Source organism: Myotis myotis, unplaced genomic scaffold (genome assembly GCF_014108235.1).
Source record: "Myotis myotis isolate mMyoMyo1 unplaced genomic scaffold, mMyoMyo1.p scaffold_m19_p_3, whole genome shotgun sequence".
Taxonomy (NCBI): domain Eukaryota; kingdom Metazoa; phylum Chordata; class Mammalia; order Chiroptera; family Vespertilionidae; genus Myotis; species Myotis myotis.
Genome location: NW_023416335.1, coordinates 80,029,870 through 80,054,785, shown reverse-complemented (window position 1 = coordinate 80,054,785; position 24,916 = coordinate 80,029,870). Strand labels below are relative to the sequence as shown.

Here is a 24,916-nt window from a genome sequence, read left to right as displayed (position 1 = left end):
CATGTATGGTGGGGAAGGCCCCCCAGGTGGAATGCTGGATGTGGACCTGCTCCAAAGGAGCCTGACTCAGAAGCCCCTGAAAGAGGTTTCTACTTGGGGAGGAGTACCAGGTTACTGAACACAAGGTTTTTCTGGAGAAATAGGTTCCAGGAGGGTCAGGTAATTTTCTTTTGTGGACCCATCAATACTTAACGTTAATGAAGAGTTGCAGAACAGAGCCAGTCTTTCCAAGATGTATTCTTTTGTCATTGGCTGAAGCCTCTCCAATGCACTGGGTTGCTGATATCCATAATGATCTCATTGCTGGAGCTAGGACCTAGCGCCACAGATAGTTCTGCAAAGCTGGCATAGAGGATAATTTACACAATGAAGTCACCACCCAACCACTGCTTAAGTCCAGTCCCCAGCCTTTTTCTGCTCTGTAGTCCAGAAACATTTATTTAAATGCCAGAAAATCTGTAAACATGAGCCACCGCATGTTGAACACGTCACCAGCCACTTTATGGTACTGTGACATGTTGTGAAAGCCACCATGTTAAACCCAGGAATCCGTTCCCACAATTCTTCTTCAATATACTTTTCTACCAAAGAAATATATTCATTAAAAATAGGTGTGTAGGTAAATTTATTCTCTTCTCTATCTTCAAACTCCTGGTAGTTCTTGTCTATGAAATTTCTCTAATAACTGAAACTCATCATCCATGATAATGTCCTCTAAATATCCAACCACAGCATAAAATTCTGCACCAGAGGAAGAGAAAGACAGTGTGAAGAAGCTCTTTTCCTATAGGGCAGTGATTTTCAACTGATGTGCCACAATACCTATTTAGTCAGGGACACTGACTTCTTTTCCCTTTGATTGTCAAATAAAAAAATGGCAACAGCCCTAGCCGGTTTTGCTTAATGGTTGGATTGTCAGCCTGTGGAAGGGTGGCGGTTCTACTCTGGTCAAGGGCACATACCTCGGTTGCAGGCTCGGTCCCCGCCCTAGTCAGGGTGCATGCAGAAGGCAACCAATCGATGTGTCTATCTCACATCGATGTTTCTCTCACTGTCCCTCCCCCTCCCTTCCACTCTCTCTAAAAATCAATGGGAAAAAAGATATCAGATAAGGATTAACAACAACCACAACAAAATTACAACAGCAAACACAACAATAGCTGTTCAGTGTGCTTGCCCTGTCTTGAACCATAAATATACAGGTCATATAATGAAGTTGCATTTTACTGGGCACATGGTATGATAAGGTTGCATCTGATAGATTTTTGTTCAGTCTCTTCCCACACACCCCACACCCCTTTGCCCCTGAGAATTGTCAGTCCACTCACTTTCTATGTCCCTGATGCTATTATATTCACCAGTTTATTCTGTTCGTGTGTCACCTCTGTTCATCAGATTTTTTATTCACTTGATTTTTAGATACAGTTGTTCATAAATATGTATTTGTTGTTCATAATTTTTATCTTTACCTTTTTCTTCTTCTTCCTTTTCTTAAAGAGTACCTTTCAGCATTTCATATAATACTGGTTTGGTGGTGATGAACTCCTTTAGCTTTTTCTTATCTGTGAAGCTCTTTATCTCTGAATGATAGCTTTGCTGGGTAAAGTAATCTTGGTTGTAGGTTCTTGCTATTCATCACTTTGAATAATTCTTGCCACTCCCTTCTGGCCTGCATAGTTTCTATTGAGAAATCAGCTGAAAGTCGTATGGGTACTCCCTTGTAGGTAACTGAGTTTCTTTCTCTTGCTGCTTTTAAGATTCTCTCTTTGTCTTTTGCTCTTGGCATTTTAATGATGATGTTTCTTGGTGTGTTCCTCTTTGGATTCCTTTTGTTTGGGGTTCTCTGTGCTTCCTGGACTTGTAAGTCTATTTCTTTCACCAGGTAGGGGAAGTTTTCTGTCATTATTTCTTCAAATAGGTTTTCAATATCTTGCTCTCTCTCTTCTTCTGGCACCCCAATAATTCGGATGTTGGTATGCTTGAAGCTGTCCCAGAGGCTCCTTACACTATCTTCATATTTTTGGATTCTTTTTGCTTTTCCGGTTGGGTGTTTTTTACTTCTTCATATTTCAAATCTTTGACTTGACTCTTGCAATCCTCTAGTGTGCTATTGGATCTCTGCATATTATTCTTTATTTCAGTCAGTGTATGCTTAATTTCTAGTTGTTCCTTTTTCATAACCTTGAGGGTCTCACTAGATTTATCAAGGGTCTCACTAAATTTATCAGTGGTTTCTAGGAAATTCTTGAAAAACCTTATAACCATGGTTTTGAACTCTATATCCAGTAGTTTGCTTTCCTCCATTTCTGTCATTTGTGACCTGTTTCTTTGTCTCCACATTTTTTATGCTTCCCTGTGTTGATAGAGTAGTTTTCTGTGCTAGGTGTCCTATAGGGCCCAGTGGCTCAGCCTCCCCAATTAGCTGAGGTGGACACTCTTGGTGCACCCCCTTATGGGCTGTGTGCACAGTCTTGTTGTAGTTAAGCCTTGATTGTTGTTGGTGTCACTGGGAGGAATTGACCTCCAAGCCAATTGGCTGTGAGAATCAGCTGTGTCTATGGTGGGAGAATTTCTGTGCTGGAGACACCCTTCTGGGGCAAGACTTGCTTCAGTGGGGCTTTGGTGCTCACTGAGTCTGCCCCCTGAGTGTGTCCCTTCTGGATCTGAGGAGTTGTAATCTGGATGGTCCCACTCTGACCACTGGGTACACTGGCTCTTGGATCTAAGGAAGTGCTAATTTAGCCTCTGCCTGAGGCTCCCCAGCAGGAGCTATGGAAAGATCTGCAGATTCCTCTTGTTTGTTTGGGGTTTGGAGGTGCCCACGCGAGGCCCAGCTGTGAAGCAACGCAAGCTGCTGTGGGGCCTTGGGCCTTCTTTTGGATGTTCTGGGTCTCTCTGACCCAGCTGCAGTTTGTTAGGTAATTTTAGATTGCATAGGGCCAGGCTATTTATATGCAAAAGCCTCTGCGCACAGCTTGGATGGGGCGAGGTCTCAGGGAATCAACAGGATGGAGCAAACAGCTATGCCTGATCCTCAGCCCTGTCCTACGAGGCCCCAGGTCTTAGTGTCCCGCGGTAATCACTGCAAGCACCTCTGAGAGAAAGCCGCCCTCAAGTTCTTCCCGATGCCAGACAGTCCAGTTTCTCCCCATATGAGTCTGGGTCCCCAGAGACTTGCCCAGAACTGGAGTTCAGAGCAGTCGGGAGCTTGTGTCTCCCTCCCGATTGAAAAGGACAACCGTGTCCTCAATTGCCAGCCCTTTTCACATACTCCTCCGTACCTCTGCACTTTACTTCCGCACCTCCTCTGAATCTCAGAGTGCTTTTTTCTCTTTCCTTCTAGTTGTAGAATTTCCACTCAGCCAGCCTTCCTGTGGTTCTGGATGAAGTCTGTTTTGTCTTTTAGTTGTAGTTTTGAAGTGGTTGTGCGAGGCAACAATTTCAGGTAGTTACCTATGCCGCCATCTTGGTTTTTCCTAGGCACCTGATTTTTAAAAATATATTTTTATTGATTTCAGAGAGGAAGGGAGGGTGGAGAGATCATGTTGACCAATGTCACCCCAATAAATTTATATAAATAAATAAAATAAGTGGAAAAAGTGAGACACAAAAGACCACACGTATGATTACATTGGTCTGAAATGTTCATAGAGACAGAGAGTAGATTAGTAGTTGCCCAATTTTGGGAGCAGGGAGTGAAGGTGAGGGGTTATTTATTTTAATGTGTTTGCTTTATTTATTTATTTATTTATTTTTTATTGATTTCAGAAAGGAAGGTAGAGGGAGAGAGTGATGGAAACATTGATGATAAAAGAAAATCATTCATCAGCTGCCTCCTGCACACCCCCCACTGAGGATTGAGCCCAAAACCCAGGCATGTGCCCTTGACCGGAATTGAACTTGGGACCTTTCAGTCCACAGGCTGACACTCCATCCACTGAGCCAAACTGGCCAGAGCCAGGATTCCTTTAAAAAAAAAACAACGTTTCTCTTGATTTCAGAGAGCGCACCTTCCAGGCTCAATTGTTTCTTTGTTTTTAAGTCACTGTGGAGCAAACGGGGTAGGTAATTACTGTTATTATTATTCGAATATTTTTGTGAAATTGACAAAAAATGTTTTTTTTGGTGTGCCACAGAAGTTTAGTAATTAGTTTATTTGTGCCATAAGTTGAAAAAGGTTGAAAATCACCGCTCTAGGGCGTCCATCATCTACAGTACCACATACACCTATGTGCACATGCAGGCCTGTTGGCCTTCTACCCAGCCTGCGGGCAGGCCCCAACCTTAATTCTGCTTCACAGAGCACCAAATTGCAAAGGGAAGTCCTGGCCACCAGGCCTCACAGCCCAGTCCAGTAAGGGCCTGTGTGCTAGACCCACGTATCAGGCCATGGTCTCATGTTCCCAGGCTGCAGCCATTCCCCTGCATTCAGGTCTCTATGCTGGGCCAGGCCTCTGTGCAAGCTGGGGCTCCATCACAGCAGCAGTTACCCACATCAAACATATCTTACTCAGGAATATATTGGCGGGGGAGGAGGGGGGGGAGGGAGGAGAGCAAATGCCTCCTCATTTCCAGGGAAACTAGCAAATAGAAATGGTCCAGAATCTCAATGACCTTATGGCTTTCTTTGTACAAAGAAGATATCATGGGGCAATGTTTTCCTCTGACTTTATACGTAGTTAGGATGTAGATGTGGTTGTGCACAAGGAAGTAGTGCACATTGCTTCCAGTCACATGATATTGTCCAGATCTGAACTACATGGCCACACCTGGCTGCAAGGGTGCTTGGGAGAGGAATCCTTATTTTGGGTCAATATGTAACTAGTAAAAATTCAAGAGTTCCTTCTTGTAGAATCCTGAAGCAGGAGAATGTGGTATAAAAAACAATCTGTGCTACACCATCTGTCTGGCTAGATTGTATTACATGGCCGTCAAAATGATTTGCCAGGACTCTGAAGACTCTCATCCTACCAGCCTAGAAAACCCAGAAAAAGGCAGTATTTTCTGATATCTCTGGCAGATAATTCTAGAGAGGCCCAGGACTCTGAATAGCCACTTGAAATAGATGAAGTTGGGGGATGAAAATGTTGAGGAAGAGAGAGAGGTGAAATAACCTCAGTTAAGGATTATAGTTCCTATTGTAGCAGACTACAGAGGCAGTAGAGTTCCAAAGATGGGAATGTTGAGGCACTAGCATGTAATTTGACCTAATCCTAGGATGTGTGGGGAAGCTTGGGATGGGAACAAGCTGGAAAAGTTGGTAACCATCAGATTTTGAAGACCTTGTTTGCCATGCCAAGGAGTTGACTCCTTGTGAATTCACTGAGAATTTTTAAGTAGGTACTTGACTGCTGCAACCTGCATGGCCAGGGTTCAGGATCTGAAGGAGGGGCCAACACACAAATGAAAATACTATACAAGAAATATGAATTTAAAAGGCATGGGGGGGGGGCAGGTGGAGACCTCTCTCTTGGAGAATCACACTGAAACCTGGCCTTATTTGCTTTTTATTCAATTTTAGATACACATCTTGTCTTCAGTAAAGCATGGCAAACAGGTAGCAGACAGTCTCTAAGGTCAATAAAGATTAGTAAAGATCAGTAAGGTTCAGTAAACATTTACTTTGAGGCGATTAGGTCAGGAAACTGCTTTGGGCCACCGCTATCTCAACAGAACAATGGTGCTTGGCATTAGCCCTGCTAACGCCCAAGGTCCATCGGCCTTCCACGTTCCTTGCTGCACTCTCATGAGAGTATTGGTAGTGGATGGCTTCCCACATCTCCCCCTTTTATTTTCTTAATAAGTCTTGGAAGGTGTATGCCATCCGAAGAGTCTTTTTAAGACTCTTCATTCTGCATCTGCAGACTAGAAATAAACATATAAGAATAAGAATGAGACAGACAATAGTGGTTATGCTAAGAGGCAAATGTAAGGAGATCCAGTGAAAGGGATTAAACTCTTTAATGTCCTTTTTAAATTGCTGCCAGGCATCTAAGGAACTAGTTTGTAAGTTTGCCTGGGACAATTATACAATATGCTGTTGTAATTCTAAAATATCAAGGGTTGTGTTACCTTTACCCCAAGCACCAAGAAGGTGATTTTTTATTGATTCCCAAGGGTGTAAGGTACTGTTATAGGGAATGGGGGTAACACAAATCTGGGAAAAATTATAATGACACTGTAAGGACATTCTTTGCTCTAAGCTGTGGATTTTATCGCCCATCCATAAAACTGTAGAATTTAGTGCCAATAATTCTATTTCAGCTGGCTGTTAATTCTTTTTTGTATAGACAAGGTCTTAGTTACATTTTCCTTAACTTGTTGTACAAACTGAAAAGTTTGAACAGTTTGTACCATGGGTGAAGCAGCAATTCCCACAGAAGTAAGTAACAATACTAGATCAAAGAGTCCTACAATTAACATTCCAAGAAATCTTTTTTGTCTTATTAGATTTTTACCAGGTCATGTAACAGTTGGTAGGTTTGATGAGATTCCCGAGGCTTGGTTAGGTTAGTAGGAACCCAAGTGAAAGCAGGTTTTAAAATCATGAGGGAATCTTTTTTGAATGTAGAATTAATACAATGGGGTAGTGTGCAGCCTATGCGTGACACCTCATCCAAATGGCTTGTTGCATTAAGGTGCATCTGAATGGGGCCTGAGAGGAGTACAAGAGGATCAAATACACAAGCGGTGGCAAATACTGTCTTATTGGGAGTTCCCTATAAGGTACGAAAGGAATTATGTAAGCCTTAGTTAAAACTATACCATTTTATAGGTGCAAGTGCAGCAGCTAATTTCCATTGTGTTTTGTAGGGGCCAATTATCATGTTGTAATTGAGATCCAACAAATCCTCCTCCATACCATGAGATGGAGTGATTAGCTTCAACATATTGACAGGATGCAGTCCCCTTCCATTTTAGGGTGCGATTGTTACTATACGCAGACCTGTAGGGGCTCCAATCCACAAAGGAAAAACTGTTATTAAGTTTGCTGCTGGCGGGGTGGTCACTATAACAGTCTTGTCAATTAATTTCTTCCTCAGTGGGGTGCCATTCATAAAACTTTTTACATAATGGCTTAGTTGGGGGGATGTCTTAGTAATGTTACATTTTCTGTACCTCTCCCAGGAGCAAGTAGTGATAGTAGATGTATGTGGGCTTTTGCTTCCCTCTCCTTTCGTGTCCATGCTAACCAGAAACCCCTACACACAAAGGAGCAGTAGTTGGATTCTGTGTCATACAAAAGGGAAGCAGGGTGGTGACGCCCCTGTAATTATGTTTCGCCCAGATACTTCCTTGTCCCACCCATTGTCCCCCTGGATGACCAAGGTGCTTGGTATTATTGGTGACTACACTAGGCGGGGGATCAACCCAAGTAAGGGGTCTTACCCATGGAGGGTCAGGAACGTAAGTCCAATATACTTCCCCAGTTGCCCCTAGTAGTATCACCGCACAACTAATGGCTGCTAGCATGGCAAGGAAAACGTTTTCAGGTGTGTTTGGGGTTTTGGTCTACTCACAAATTCGCTCAGTTTTCTGGATCGTCTTCTTCACCATCCCCCAGGTCATCTCCGGACTGTTTGTCCTCAGTCTGGTTCTCCTCCCACTCCTTATCTTCAGCGTGTTGCTTGGGGCTACTGCTATTTGTGGCTGGAGTAGTTGATTGTCTGCAGCTGCAGGTACAGGATGAAGTTCCAGGTGCAAGGCCCTCATTAGTCTGGTCAGTTCCTCTTTCTAATCCATGTTGAAGTTTCATATTTCTTTCAGGAATCCACACGGGCTTGGAGGAGTTTTCTGGAAATACACAAGTATATCCTTGACCAAATGTTAACAAGGGGTCAAGACCCTTCCATAAACCAGACTTGGGATCTTTCCATTTAACCAGACCATTTTCCTTTGGCTTATTCTGACACCAGTGTAATTGCACAGATGTCTTGCGATCAGCATTACAAGTGAAAAAATTTAAAGTAATTAAGGCTTTGGTGTAGTCTACTTACAGGAGATTTCACCACTATTCCCCTTTTTGTTTTTCAAGTTGGGATTTTAGCCACTGATGTTGATGTTCTATAATTGCCTGTCCTTGGGAATTGTATGGTATTCCCATATGTGCTGAATTTTCCACTTTTTACAAAATTGCTGGAAATGACAGCTTGTGTATGCAGGTCCATTATCAGTTTTAATAATTTTGGGGATTTCCATGGTGGCAAAAGCAGCTAGGCAATGATTAATGATCTGTTTCGCCATTTCCCCTCTAGATGCAGTGGTCCATAGGACCTTTGAAAAAGTGTCTAGAGACATGCAGTGCCTCAAGGCATCCAAAAAAAAGGAGTATAGTGTGTTACATCCATTTGCCAGATATGGTTCCTTATCAATCCTCAAGGGTTAATTCCTGTATTAGGCCCTTGAGGCAGATGTAACATGCAAGTGGGACATTCCTTGATAACCTGTTTTGCCTGCTGTCCAGTGATTGAGAATTGTTTAGACAACATTTTGGCAGGTGATGTAAAAGCTAATGAGATTCTGTGGCCTGTTTTAATAAGGTAACCAATTGATCAGCATATGCATTTCCTTTTGTTAAATAACCAGGCAGGGTGGTATGAGTCCTGATATCTACACTAATAAAAGACAAAGATGCTAATTGACTGTACCTTTGCTACGCCCACCAGCCAATCAGAAGAGTATGCAAATTAACCCAACAAAGATGGCCGTTAAATTTGCATACTATAGGTGGGGTGGGCAGCGCCAGATGCCACCCAGGGAGGCGGAGCCGGCAATCACCCCGGCCAGAAGCCTGAGGCCTGGGCAGGGGTGGAGCGGGCCATTAGAGCGGACTGGGGGTCCCCTGCCCAGGCCTAATGCCCTGCCCAGAGGCCTGAGGCCTGGGCAGGAGCAGAGCCTGCAATCGGAATGGGCAGGGGCCAAGCCGGGGATTGGTGTGAACTAAAGAGGAAACACCTTTTCTGACCTCATTGGCTAAGCTTCCTGCATGCCACTGGTAATATTCTTAGTAACTTGGGTAATAAGAATCCAAGAAGGTGATGTAGGGTTTTACACCTCACTCCTGGGGAAAAAAAAACGAAGGTCTGCTGCTGGAGGGGCTAAGAAATATCATATCCTGTCCTAGCTGGTTTGGCTGAGTAGATAATGCCTCGGCCTGCCTACCGCAGGGCCTGGGTTCAATTCTGACCAAGGGCATGTAACTAGGTTGCAGGTTCCTCCCTGGCCCGGGCCCAGGTCAGGGCTCTTGCAGGAGGCAACCAATCAAAGTGTTCCTCTCACTTTGATGTTTCTCTCTGTCTTTCCCTTTCTCTTCCACAGTCTCTAAAAATCAATGGAAACATCCTCAGGTGAGGATAAAAAAAAATAATAAAGAAATGTCATATCCTATGAAAGACACATTTTGAAAATGCCTAAAGAAAGTTGTCATTTTTTCATGGTGAAGGGACTGGAGTCCATGTTGATGAAAACACCTTGCTGGCTGTGGTGACTGGCAGTGGCTGCAGCAGCGGGGTGATGGGGCTGGTGCCTTCCCCTGATCAGCCCGGTCGCCTCCCACAAAGGGAGGCCAGACTGCAGCTTAGGCCTGCTCCCCAAGGGGAGCAGGGAGCGGGCCTAAGCTGTCAGGAGGACATCTCCTGAGGGCTCCCAGTATGTGAGAGGGGGCAGGCTGGGCTGAGGACCCTCCCCCCAACCCCCCCCAGTGCACAAACAGGCCCCTAGTGAGTAATATAAAAGGGGTATTGTCTTTGCTGTATAATTTGCTATACCTGTTTAACTAGTATAAATAGACTTTGGTCACTGAGCCATTTTATTTTATTTATTTATTTTTTAAAAAAATATATTTTATTTTTTTTACAGAGAGGAAGGGAGAGAGATAGAGAGTTAGAAACATCGATGAGAGAGAAACATCGATCAGTTGCCTCCTGCACACCCCCTATTGGGGATGTGCCCACAACCAAGGTACATGCCCTTGACTGGAATCCAACCTGGGACCCTTCAGTCCGTAGGCGGATGCTCTATCCACTGAGCCAAACCGGTTAGGGCTCACTGAGCCATTTTAATTGATCAGTCTCAATTCTATTTACCAGGCCAGCAGCATAGGCAGAACCAGAAATAATATTAAGAGGCTTTTGGAAATCCTGCAATGCTGCCTTAATAGTTTCTAATTCAATTCTTTGCACAGAAGTATGACTGGTCTGATGATTCAGTCTGAATGCATTGCATGATAAACAGCTTTACCATTAGATGAATCATCAGTAAAAAGTTAATGCTCCAGGAATAGGTTCCTGCATACTATTTTTTTAGTATAATAATAGGGGTGTAATATAAAAGTTATAGTAATTTGTTTTTTAGTAGGTGACAACCAAGTTCCCCTGAATATACACTTAGTCCAATTTGCCAATTCAAATCAGTCTGAAATAACATTTCTAATTGCTTCCCAGTGAGGGGAAGATAGATATATTGGGGTTCTTCTCCTCTAAGCTACCTGCAGTGCTTTCTGAGTTGAGATATTAACTGAGCCATGAATTCTATATATGTAACCACAGTTTTAGAGGATTGATGCCTTAGGTCAGTGGTCGGCAAACTGCGGCTCCTTGAGTGTGGCTCTTCCACAAAATACCATGTGCTGGCGCACACATACAGTGCGATTGAAACTTCATGGCCACACTCAAGGGGCCAAAGAGCCACGTGTGGCTCGCGAGCCACGGTTTGCCGACCACGGCCCTAGGTGGATCCACTCAATAATAGTAGGAGAGTTTTTATTTTGGAAGATGACTTCAGTGGGACTATTTGCAGTAGAATTAATCTGTCCTAATCAAGGCAATTCCGGCTGTACCTGTGTTACTTGGGCTGAGGAGATTGCCTGCTCAATTCTCAGTAACTCTTCCCTAGCTTCATCTGTTAATGTACGAGGCGAGGAAGGATTAAAGTCACCTCTAAGTATATTGAATAAATTTGTCATTTCTCCCTTAGAGATTTTTAGATAAGGTCGCAACTAATTAATGTCCTCTAATAATTTCTAAAAGTCATTTAAGGTCTTAAGGCAATCCTTTCATATTTCTACTTTTTAAGGCCTAATACACTGATTTTTAATTGTAGTTCCTAGACATTTGAAGGGCATTTCCCGCTGTATTTTTTTCCCAGAGCAATCGCTAAGCCACATTTAGGGAATTACTTTTAAAAACTTTTACTTTCTTTTTTAAAAAATATTTTTTATTGATTTTTTGCAGAGAGGAAGTGAGAGGGAGAGTTAGAAACATCAATCAGCTCCCTCCTGCACACCCCCTATTGGAGATGTGCCCACAACCAAGGTACATGCCCTTGACTGGAATCAAACCTGGGATCGTTCAGTCAGTCTGCAAGCCGACACTCTATCCACTAAGCCAGTGATGGCGAACCTATGACACGCGTGTTAGAGGTGACACGTGAACTCATTTTTTTGGTTGATTTTTCTTTGTTAAATGGCATTTGAAAATATAAAATAAATATCAAAAATGTAAGTCTTTGTTTTACTATGGGTGCAAATAGCAAAAAATTTCTATATGTGACACGGCACCAGAGTTAAGTTAGGGTTTTTCAAAATGCTGACACGCCGAGCTCACAAGGTTCGCCATCACTGCACTAAGCCAAACCAGTTAGGGCTAAAAACTTTTACTTTCTTTTAAACAGAAATCAACTTGGTTGCCTTTCAGAAAAACAGGGAAGAGAGAGACATGCTGGTCAATATTGCAATGCATACATCTCAAGTAAAAGTAACTTTCTTTTTACTTATGGTGTCTCATTAATGGTGAGATTTAATGCTTGAATAATAACTTTTAGTTTACTTTGTAAATAGTAGCAGAAGAGATTTAAAAACTTCTCCTTTTTTAGTGTGCCCAGTGGTCAGAGTGGGACCATCCAGATTGCAGCTCCTCAGATTCATAAAGGACACACTCAGGGGGCAGACTCAGTGAGCACCAAAGCCCTATTGAAGCAAGTCTTGCCCCGGGAGGGGTGTCTCCAGCACAGAAGTTCTCCCACTGCAGACACAGCTGATTCTCACAGCCAATTGGCCTGGAGGTCAATCCCTCCCAGTGTTACCTACAACAATCAAGGCTTAACTACAACAAGACTGTGCACAAAGCCCACAAGGGGGTGCACCAATAGTGTCTACCTCAGGTAATTGGGGAGGCTGAGCCACTGGGCCCTATAGGACACCTAGTACAGAGAGCCACTCTATCGACACAGTGAAGCATAAAAAAATGTGGAGACAAAGAAACAGGACACAAATGACAGAAATGGAGGAAAGCAAACTACTGGATATAGCAGCTGTGGGCAAGCTACGGCCCGCGGGCCGGATCCTGCCCATTTGAAATGAATAAAACTGAAAAAAAAGAGACCGTACCCTTTTATGTAATGATGTTTACTTTGAATTTATATTAGTTCACACAAACACTCCATCCATGCTTTTGTTCCAGCCCTCCGGTCCAGTTTAAGAACCCATTGTGGCCCTCGAGTCAAAAAGTTTGCCCACCCCTGGGATATAGAGTTCAAAACCACACTTTTAAGGTTTTTCAAGAATTTTCTAGAAACTGCCGATAAACTTAATGAGACCCTCAAGAAATATAATGAGACCCTCGAGGTTGTGATAAAGGACCAACTAGAAATTAAACATACACTGACTGAAATAAAGAATATTATACAGACTCCCAACAGCAGACTAGAGGATCGCAAGAATCAAGTCAAAGATTTGAAATACGAAAAAGCAAAAAACACCCAACCAGAAATGCAAAATGAAAAAAGAATCCAAAAATATGAAGATAGTGTAAGGAGCCTCTGGGACAGCTTCAAGCATACCAACATCCGAATTATAGGGGTGCCAGAAGAAGAGAGAGAGCAAGATATTGAAAACCTATTTGAAGAAATAATGACAGAAAACTTCCCCTACCTGGTCAAAGAAATAGACTTACAAGTCCAGGAAGCACAGAGAACCCCAAACAAAAGGAATCCAAAGAGGAACACACCAAGAAACATCATCATTAAAATGCCAAGAGCAAAAGACAAAGAGAGAATCTTAAAAGCAGCAAGAGAAAGAAACTCAGTTACCTACAAGGGAGTACCCATACGACTGTCAGCTGATTTCTCAACAGAAACTTTTTGCAGGCCAGAAGGGAGTGGCAAGAAATATTCAAAGTGATGAATGCCAAGAACCTACAACCAAGATTACTTTATCCAGCAAAGCTATCATTCAGAATTGAAGGTCAGATAAAGAGCTTCACAGATAAGGAAAAGCTAAAGGAGTTCATCACCACCAAACCAGTATTATATGAAACTAGGGGCCCGGTGCACGAAATTTGTGCACTGGGTGTGGGGTGGGGGGGGAGTGTCCCTCAGCCCAGCCTGCCCCCTCTCACATACTGGGAGAACCTCAGGCGTTGACCCCCATCACCCTCCAATCGCAGGATCGGCCCCTTGCCCAGGCCTGATGCCTTGGCCTGAGGCGTAGACCCCCATCACCCTCCGATCGCCTGATCAGCCCCTTGCCCAGGCCTGACGCCTCTGCCAGAGGTGTCAGGCTTGGACAGGGGACCCCCATCTCCCCCCGATCACTGGCTCTGACCCCCACCCAGGCCTGAGTCTTCTGGCCCAGGAATCATGCCTGGGCAGGGGACCCCCATCTCCCTCTGATCACTTGCTCCACCCCCCGCCCAAGCCTGACGCCTCTGACCCAGGCTTCAGGCCTGGGCAAGGGGACCATCATATCCCTCCAATCCCCAACTCCGCCCCCCACCCAGGCCTGATGCCTCGGCCAGAAGAGATGGCCCTCATCACCCTCCGATCACCAATCACCAGATCGGCCCCTTGACCAGGCCTGAGGCCTCCAGCAGAGGTGTCAGGCCTGGGCAGGGGATCCCCAGCTCCCCGCGGTTGCAGGCTCCGCCCCTGCCCAGGCCTAACGCCTCTGGCCGAGGCGTCAGGCCCGGGCAGCGGGGACCTGCAGTGGCAGCGGCCCCGCGATCGTGGGCTCCGCTTTAGGCCCAGGCAAGGGAACCCTACCTCCCGGGACTGCCAGCTTTGACCGTGCCCAGCTCCCATCGCTGGCTCCACCCCTACTTCCTGCTATCACTGGCCAGGGCGGCAAAGGCGTCTGATTCTCCGATCATGGCTGGGGGGCAGGGCAAAGGCGGCCCCAGGGTTTCGGATCACTGTCAGTGGCAGGGGGCTTCTTCCTGCTTTCCCTTTCGCCTCCCTGCATTGTGCCTACATATGCAAATTAGCCGCCATCTTTGTTGACAGTTAACTGCCATCTTAGTTGGCAGTTAATTTGCATATAGCCCTGATTAGCCAATGAAAAGGGTAGTGCCGTAGGCCAATTACCATTTTTCTCTTTTATTAGTGTAGATGCTGAAAGGTATCCTTTAAGAAGAGGAAGAAGAAGAAAATGGTAAAGATACAAACTATGAACAACAAATACACATCTATCAACAAGTAAATCTAAAAATCAAGTCAATAAATAATCTGATGAACAGAATAAACTGGTGATTATAATAGAATCAGGGGCATAGAAAGGGAGTGGACTGACTATTCTTGGGGGGGAAAGGGGTGTGGGTGATGCAGGAAGAGACTGAACAAAAATCGTGCACCTATGGATGAGGATGGGGCGGGGATGAAGGTGAAGGGTGGGGTGGGAAACAGGTGGAGGGGAGCTATGGGGGGAAAAAGAGGAACAACTGTAATCTGAACAATAAAGATTTAATTTAAAAAATTCTCCTTTTTAAGCTTAAGTTTACTTTTAAACAGTATTCTTTTTGGCTAGTGCTTATTTGCATATGTATGCAAATTTTACTTTGGACTTTACTAGGACCAATTGCTCATAAAATATTGACTTCTCATATAAATGAGTTTATATGAGACCTTGATTATATTGTGAAAAGCTAATTTATTAAGTAATTTATTAAAAAAGTAAAGTAAGCAAACTTATACATTTGACCCGTGAAGTACAGATGCCGCCCCACCCCCCAGCCAATCTGAAGAGCAGGCTGGGTGGCGGTCTGAGGCATTATGTATGCTCCTGTTTTGAAATTCCGCTGCTGAATATTCTGGTTTTGCTTAAGAAGTATTCAGCAACCTTGTCCTGCCCTCTCTTTCTGTATTAACCATTTGCTCTGTCCTTGGCAGGGAAGATAAGGGTAGTGGTCTAGCCTTTGTTTAAACTTCCCTGAGATTTTTGTGACCCTTTTACAACTTTTTCAAATAGTTAATTTTAGAACTCATTTCTCTTTTTCAACATTTCCTTTTTCCTTCTCATTGCACACGCAACCCTCACAAATTTCACACTTTTAAATTAGCCTTCAAACCTTCTTTCCATGTCCTTCAAAAATACATAACTATGCCTAGTCCTTCCATTAAGTATTTCCACTCTAATATTCTTTCTTTCTGTCATCAACTTGTATATACCTTCAGCAGCTTGCACAGACCTTTTTCTTCTTTTTTTAAAAAATTGTATGTACTGCCTTCCATTATTAAAACCGTACAATATCTAAACCTTAATTTTCCAATAATAATTAAAAGTAAACAGCCAGCATTTCTTAGATTGACATTTATGAACGTTCTTACCTTTAAGAAATATATTTTTAGATTTTCTGTAATAAAAGGTAAAACCAGGTGAACTTAAAACTTGTTGGAATATTGAGATGTTTCTCATTTAATCCAGCAATGTTCTAAATTCTTTAAGTTACCAAGGACTTTGGAAAATTATGTATAGGCATATGAGGCTGGAGAAAAGGCCAGGGGAGGAGGCAGCAGGCCTCTAACCGCTTGGATTTAAACTGCTACATTCTTCCTTAGAGATAACATCTAAGGTTATTGCTGCAGCTTCTCTGCTTTTACAGGGAGAAGGGCAACTGGCCTTTCCTCTAACAGAGAGTACAGTCAGTCTCCGCTTGAGTGACTGGACTTTCATTATTAATATATTCATAATTATTACTGAAAAGCTTTATTACTAATCCTTCATTTTAGTTACATCTATTTATTTATGTTTTAACAACTTTGAAATTTTAAAGCCAATTATTATTATCCAAGGCATTTTCTTTACCAAATTCTGTAACAGAGATAACTTGCTGACTTTCAGTGGCTATAATGTTAAAGTATTATTTTATTTTATTTTTCTTTATAAAAACAGGAGTGCCCCCGGGACCTGTGAGGCACCCTTGAATGCGGTCCATTATTATTCAAGAATTACCCATTATTATGGAAACACTAATCTTGTTGCCCAAACACAGCCTGTATATTTTCCTTGTGTCATTTTTGCCCTCTTTTAAAGAAAAACAGTCTGGGGCCTTTTCTATAGCATCCATGAAAGATGGGGCTTAGGCCAAGAGGCCACTCAGAATTGGGCAGGGCGCGCCTTCTCTTAAGCTAGCCTTTTTCTCTTCATGGGTATAGAAATCCCAGACACATCCCTAAATTGTGAGAAATGTCTCATCTATCCAAATTTCAAGTGACAGACTGGGAAAAAAAAACATGGTGAAAATGAGACTTTTAATAACACTCCTGAGAGTGGGTGTCCATTTTACAGGATCACCAAAAGACCTAGTAATTAATGGGCTGGGGCCTTGTTTAGTTACCTCCTTTTGTCTAGGGAATTTTCCTAGGACCTGTGTTATCAGCCCCATGTACTGCTCATATTCTCTCTCCCACCCCCACATTCTGTTTGCTCTGGGGAAATGTAGTAATGGCCTGGCCATTTACTGTTTCTTTTCTATGAAGATAAATTAAAGGCATGCTTAATAGACTAACAATGAACAAATCAAACCAAACAAAAAACAGATAAAACAACAATCACAGAGAAGCACACATAGCACATAGATAAGACTTATGTTAACGTAAAAAAAACCATTGAAACCTGTAAAGAATTTTTGTGAGTTTATTTGAGCCAAACTGTCGACATATGCCGGGAAGCAGAACCTCAACGAATTGAGAGAGTGCTCCGGAGAATGGCAGGGTTACATCTGTATTTATACATGAAATTCATTGGTGACAGATTTAAGGAGGTGGGATTAAGCTAAGTGGGGGTGGGAGGAACCTCTGTGATAGGATAAAAAGTAAAATGATGGACACATACTTAGGTGGGTGCAGGAACAATTAACAAGGAATCTGTGGTATCTGTCCTGGGCCCAGCACACCTGGTTGTGCCCCAGGGGCTCCATACAAAGGGAAGTCACAAGTTACCCAGACATCCTAAGGACATGTTATCATAGATGCAAAAAGACAGATAGGCTCAGTTATGGTAAAGGTTGACCTTATCAGTGAAGATATCGGCTTAGGACTTAACTGCCCACCATAACTGCTTTTAGTTAAGGTTTAATTTCAGACCATCCTTTGTGGTTACTTTAGGTCTCCGAGTCTGCAAAACTGCCATGCAGGCCTCTCCTAAGCTTATCAGGTCAGCATGTGGCCCCTTTCATCCACACTTAAAAAAATCAGAGTTCTTTTTAAAAATATATATATTTTATTGATTTTTTACAGAGAGGAAGGGAGAGGGATAGAGAGTCAGAAACATCGATGAGAGAGAAACATTGATCAGCTGCCTCCTGCACGTCCCCTACTGGGGATGTGCCCGCAACCACGGCACATGCCCTTGACCGAATTGAACCTGATACCCTTCAGTCCACAGGCTGACACGAGTCTAGCCACTGAGCCAAACTGGTCAGGGCCAGAGTTCTTTTCATGGATTTTTCAGATGTTTTACATTACCTGCGACTTACAGACAGAATGTGGCCTAGATCTCAGCCTGTTGTTTATAGTTCTTATCCTATTCTGCCCTCCATAGCATTGACTGGCATCTAAAGTCATTTTAGGTAAAAGCTGCCAGTCCCAAGGTGTCATGTGGTAATTTTCAGACAAAGCATTAAAGAGTCCTTTTGTAAAAGGACTGAGCCCCATTTTCTCTAGTTGTTGAGCCTTCCCATACTAGAGGCAGAGGATCTGGGGCCTTAGGTGTTACAGATTTTTTTTTTTTAAATATATTTTATTGATTTTTTACAGAGAGGAAGGGAGAGAGATAGAGAGTTAGAAACATCGATGAGAGAGAAACATCGATCAGCTGCCTCCTGCACATCTCCTACTGGGGATGTGCCCGCAACCCAGGTACATGCCCTTGACCGGAATCGAACCTGGGACCTTTCAGTCCGCAGGCCGACGCTCTATCCACTGAGCCAAACCGGTTTTGGCAGGTGTTACAGATTTTTGATCCTCAATACGAAGTGGGCATAATGCAGTTTGAACAAGAGCCCACATAGTTAAAGATGACAAGGGCATTAGTTTTCCTTGAGCCTGATTTAAGAGAGTACTTTTTGACACCTTAATTCCTGTATCCTTGAGCATGCAAGCTAAAAATTTACCATGATGTTTTTGCCTTTTACTCGAATTCTTCCCCATTATAACCTGGCTGAATCAAAACGTTCTTCGTCAACTTACAGTCGTGACTCCGAAGCTGGCACAGGCTTTGTGCACGGTGAACTTCCCACCTTTCCAGTGAATTTCCACTTTTCCTTTTTCACTTCGTTTTTCCGCTCAGGTGAATCTTCTCCTCCAGAATCCTGTTCGTGGCGCCAGCATGCCGCAACCTGCATGGCTAGGGTTCAGGATCTGAAGGAGGGGCTGACGCACAAATGAAAATACTACGCAAGAAATATGAATTTAGAAGGCATGGGGGGCCAGGTGGAGACCTCTCTCTTGGAGAATCACACTGAAACCTGGCCTTATCCGCTTTTTATTCAATTTAGATATACACCTTGCCCTCAGTAAAGCAGACAGACCGTCTCTAAAGTCAATAAAGATCAGTAAAGGTCAGTAAGGTTCAGTAAACATTTACTTTGAGGCTATTAGGTCAGGAAACTGCTTTGAGCCACTGCTATCTCAACAGAACAATGGTGCTTGGCATTAGCCCTGCTAACGCCCAAGGTCCATCGGCCTTCCACATATGTTGGTGCACTCTCATGATATATCGGTAGTGGATGACTTCCCGCACTTGGCATAACTGAATATGTTTAATTGAGACTCTTCATCTGGCTATATTAACAGCGCAACACTCTAGGGGCAAGAACAGGTAAAGGAATGCTGTTGTAGTCCAGACAGTAAGATGATGTGGTATTCAATAGGGGTAGCATGTGTGCTTGGTGAGGAAGGAACAGACATAAGAGAGGTTAGAGAAATTAGGCTGGACCTATAGTTGCATGTCTGGGGATGAGGGAGAGGTATAAGAAGGACTATGAACTATTTCCCGTTTCTTGCTTGGATATAGTGTTAAAGGAAAGGCCAAATTTTTATACCAAAAAAAGCTCAAAAATATAAGAAAAACACTTGTTTCTCTCCAATCAGTTCAGAAGATCTGGCAGGGTGGTTCTGCCTGATGAGATTGTTCACAAAAACCCAGGTGCCTTCATTATTTCCCCCCCAATTCCTAGTGAGCTGCCCTCGTCCTCACGGGCAAAGCACATCCACCAGAATTATAGTTATGTTGCAGCCTGTAAGAAAGGGGAAAGAGAAAATGGAGGACAAAAAAATTTTTTAGTGGACTTTTACATCACTTTTGCCATTTTTGCACTGGGAAGAACTTCATCATATCACCACATCCAGCTGCAAGGTCACCTGGGAACTATTGTTATTAGATGGATAGCTATGTACTCAGCTAAAACTCAGGGGGTTCTATTATTAAATCAACTAATAAACTAATATATTTTAATACAGAAGTGTCCATGCTTCCTATGTTCAAGTGTAGACAGTTTGCAACAACATGCAAGCTTTATTGCTATGTGGTCATTTCAAATCTCTCTAATTCTCCTTCCACAATAAATTCACAGCTAAAAGTTAGGTTCCATATAATGCTGGAAAATGATTTTTCACAAACAAATGTGCCCACTGAATGCCTTTAAAACACACATGCACATACACACACATGAACACTCATCACTTTCTTGCCATTAAGTCCTGTCTCAGTGCAAGTATTTCTAGAAATGTTGGAAATTAAGCTTCCAGAGTGTCAGGGTTCTTTCCCTAAATGCCTAAGCTCTTTTCCAACCCCTTCTCTTCTTTTGGGAACCTACCAGCCTAGCCCTCTCACTCACTCTGAACCCAAAAGCTCTCACTATTACTAAAAGGAAGAAGAGGAGAATGAACTGGGGCAATTAACAGTCTCTCTCACAGTTGACCTAGTGGATAGTGCTGCTACGATGAGTTTGAGAATATAGGTGTCAGATCAGAATTGGAGACATTAGTTGGTGCATGTGGTACATCACACCCTGTTAGCCACCCTCAGAATTCAGCTGTATCTATGGTAGACATTCCCAGATCATGGTAACAGGAAACTTTGCTTTTCTGACTCAGGGCTTTTTGGAAGGATCATTATCTTGGGCAATGCTTCTGCAACTACAGTGCAGAAGTTCAAGGGGAAGTAAATGCGCCCCCACCCCAGGACAGTCCTTAAGCAATGGAGAGTGGGAATTGGTAAATACTTGCCTCAGCATCAAATATTTTTAAAAAGGACATTTCTAAAATGCATTCTGAGTGGCTTAGCAGAGGGTCCCTGCTGGATTGAACCCTAGTCTCCCACAACAGAAATCAACTCATTGATATACCTTCCTGTATCATTTTTAGGGTATGGCTAACCATGTCACACCACAGACATTTGATTCTAACTGAAGGTCATTGGTGGTATTTTTGTAAAGTATTTTTAAACTGAACATTTGCTTGGGGTCAGGAGCCTAGTGAGAATGAATTAGAATGAGATGAAGCTTTAGTTAGCCATGTGCCAAATATGGGTTTACCCAGCCTCTAAAGGGTCAGGTAAAGTCTGACCTCATAGCCTTTATTCTTTTTTCAATTTATTTTTATTTTATTGATTTTTTTACAGAGAGAACAGGAGAGGGATAGAGAGTTAGAAACATCAATCAGCTGCTTCCTACACACTCCCTACTGGGTATGTGCCCGCAACCAAGGTACATGCCCTTGACCGGAATCAAACCTGTGACCCTTGAGTCCGCAGGCCGACGCTCTGTCCACTGAGCCAAACCAGTTAGGGTGCATAGCCTTTATTCTAATACTAGAGGCCTGGTGCACGAAATTTGTGCACAGGGCGGGGAGGGGAGGGGAGGGGAGGGGAGGGGAGGGTCCCCTCAGCCCAGCCTGCACCCTCTCCAATCTGGGACCCCTTGGGGGATGTCTGACTGCTGGGATCAGGCCTAAACTGGCAGTCGGACATCCCTCTCACAATCTGGGACTGCTGGCTCCTAAGTGCTCACCTGCCTGCCGGCCTGGTTGCCCCTAACTGCTGCACCCCGCCAGCCTGGTTGTCCCTTACTGCCCCGCCCTCCTGCTGGTCGCCCCCAACTGCCCCCCTGCCAGCCTGGTCACCCCACACAGCCTGCTGTTCAGTTATTTGGTCGTCCCTCACTAACCCCCCTGCCGGCCTTGTTGCCCCATACAGCCTGCTGTTTGGTCGTTACTGTTACTGTGATGGCGTCCCAGACAATTTGTATATTCCTCTATTATTAGTATGGATGACGATGACGACAACAACAACAACAAATTTATGTTTTATTAAAAAATATGTTGCCAGAAATGATAAACCTGAATTTATTTATTTATTTATTTATTTTTTTTAAATATATTTTATTGATTTTTTACAGAGAGGAAGGGAGAGAGATAGAGAGTTAGAAACATCGATGAGAGAGAAACATCGATCAGCCGCCTCCTGCACATCTCCTACTGGGGATATGCCCACAACCCAGGTACATGCCCTTGACCGGAATCGAACCTGGGACCTTTCAGTCCGCAGGCCGACGCTCTATCCACTGAGCCAAACCGGTTTCGGCGATAAACCTGAATTTAATTAAGCCATTAAAATAAACTTCCAGTGTACAGGAAAGACAGTGACCAGAAGGAACAGTTAAAAACACTATGAAGAAGTCATCGGCCAAATCCAGATTGTGGGACATTGAATAGTACAACCTGGCACAATGTCAACAGTAATATCTTTTTTAAAAATATATTTTTATTTATTTCAGAGAGGGAGAGAGAGATAGAAACACCAATGATGAAAGAGAATCATTGATTGGCTGCCTCCTGCACGCCCCCCACTGGAGATCGAGCCTCAACCCGGACAGGTGACCTTGACCAGAATCGAACCTGGGACCCTTCAGTCCACAGGCCAACACTCTATCCACTGAGCCAAACCGGCTAGGGCCAACAGGAAATTCTTCCCTCACAAGGTAAGATATGAGAAAGTGGAGACAAGCATGGGCTGTTCTTTGGAAGGGAATAAGCAGTACCTAGTGAGGGAGAGAGTATCAAGGTTGTGTTTTTGGTCACCAGGAGTCTTAAACACTTTACTAGGCTCAGGCATAAAGACATTCATTAGAGAAAATAATGAGGGGCCTAAGCTTAGAGGTTCAGGGGGAGCGAGGAGATGGACCAAAGCCCAAGTGGCCGAATTTTACTTGGACAGGAGTCAGGACCCTTCTTTTTCCAAACCTGGAGGAAGAAGGGGAAGGTCATATAAATGGAGAGGAGTTCATAGGTATGGTTTTGGACTTCAGGTATCTTTTATCTCTAAACTTAATTCTTTATTTGAATTAGGTTGCATGGTTTTCTGCTGAAAGAAAAGGAGCAGCATGGGGAAGGATGCTTGAGAGGGTGAACCTACTAACTGGTAAGCTTTGTGAGAGCAGGAGGGATAGGGTTTACTCCATTTTTATATCTCATAACACCAATCAAAGGGTCTTGAAAAGAGTTGAAAAATATTTAAGACTGGTAGTGTTATTGTAAAATAGAACTGCATTTATTCTAGATTACAACAATGAAAGATACATATGTGTGTGTGTGTATAATTTCTATTTTTTAAATAACCCTTAAATAGCTTGAATTTCTGTATATTGTTCTTGATCACTAGATAATTCTTGATTTTTTGTCACTAAGAATAATAGAATATTGCCCTGTTTTCTTATTTAAACCCAACAAAATTTAAATAATATACCAATGGTCACACTGCTAGTTATCAGCAAAATCAGAATTAGAACTGTGTTTCCTGTCTCTGAATCAGGGCACTTTCTAGTATGCCCTCAGCCTCCTGCATAGCATTTATGATGAAATCTACACCATTTTTTTCAATGTGAACATGACCTCAAATATATGACTCGGAGAGTAAAATTGCTATTGTTCTGCTTGAGCTTTATTTGGTCCTCTAACTTAGTGATGCACCTTAGGTCACCGAGTCTGGAATTACTGCACTGCTTGCTAAGAACTCTGAATAAAGAGAGGGCCTGACTTGAGGCAAAGTCATCTTAATACAGTTGAAAAAGGAAATGAAAAATTGTTTTTAGTTCAAAATAAAACCCAAGAAAATATGCATGATCAGGTGATAAGTTTTCATATACTAAAATATGTAGCATTATTTTAGCATTATATTATGCTTGTATTTTTAGTATTATATTAGGTATTTTTACTATTTGTATTTTTAGTATTATATTTTGACCCTTTTAGTTCAGATAAAGTAATCTCTAAATCAGAGCGTTGAGCTAACTTAATAAATATCAAATTGTTCTTATTTAAATTCAGTTATGATATTAAATATGACAAGATAATAATAAGATATACTAGTACTATCTCAAATACTATCTCTGTTCTATAATTCATCCATTGAGTGTATATTTAAGGAGTAATAACATTGCTCTAAATTTGAATCAATTTGCATAGTATTGTACCTCTAATTTAAAGAAATAATCAAGTCATATTTTATTTCAAAATGCAATCTAAACTTAGAAAATGTGTGTATTTATTGCTGTGAAGTTTTGAATTATAGCTGGAATCAACCTTACAGTTGCCATCCTATCTAATAAAAGAGAAACATGGTAATTAGCCATACGTCCGCTACCCTTCCCATTGGCTAATCAGGGCAATATGCAAATTAACTGCCAGCCAAGATGGCGGCCGGCAGCCAGACAGCTTTAAGCGAACATGAGGTTTGCTTGCTTTAGTGACGGAGGACTCCAACGTTCCCCGCCTGCCGCTGCCGGCCTCTGAGCTTGCAGTTTGAAACATTGTTACAAATATAGAAGCTAAACAAAACCCCAGAAACCTGCTTTCAGCCAGCCGGGATCTCAGAGCTGGAGTTGAAACAGTGTTTCGATTATAGAACCCAAACAAACCAGATACCTGCTTTCAGCAGTGGAGGCCTAAGAGCTGGAGCCAAGCCTCAGAGCTAAAGCTGGCTCAGAATAAAAAAAAAAAGAAAAGAAAAAAAGGAGGGGTTGGGAGCTTCAGTCACCCGCCAGCCTGAAAACAGCCCTCAGCCCCTCACCCAGACTGGCCAGGCACCCCAGTGGGGACCTTCACCCTGATCCAGGACACCCTTCAGGGCAAACCAGCCGGCCCCCACCCATGCACCAGGCCTCTATCCTATATAGTAAAAGGGTAATATACCTCCCAGCACCGAGATCAGCAGAGCCGCGAGGCCTCCCGGCACTGGGATCAGCGTGACAGGGGGCAGCACCCAAACCCCCTGATCGCCATGCGGCTCTGTGTGTGACAGGGGGCGGGGCCACAACCTCCCTATCTGCCCTGCTCTGTTCGTGACAGGGGAAGGCCCCCTCAACCCCCTGATCAGCCCTGCTATGTGCCTGATAGGGGGGAGCTCCCCAACTCCCTGATCGCTCTGCGGCTCTGTGTGTGACAGGGTGCGGCGCCCCAACCTGCCCCCCCCCCCACGGGCCCTGCTCTGTGTGTGACAGGTAGAGCCATAACCTCCCCATCGGCCCTGCCCTGAGTGTGACAGGGTGCAGCGCCCCAACCCCCTGATCTGCCCCACTCTGTGTGTGACAGGGTGTGGTGCCCCAACTCCCCTATTGGCCCTACTCTGTGAGTGACAGCAGGGAGCTCC

At 43.4% G+C, this 24,916-nt stretch overlaps 1 pseudogene; it reads right to left on the bottom strand.

Moving 5' to 3' along the window:
* Positions 1-233: 233 nt before the first annotated feature.
* On the bottom strand, positions 234-18,614 carry LOC118650463 (annotated as a pseudogene).
* Positions 18,615-24,916: the final 6,302 nt, after the last annotated feature.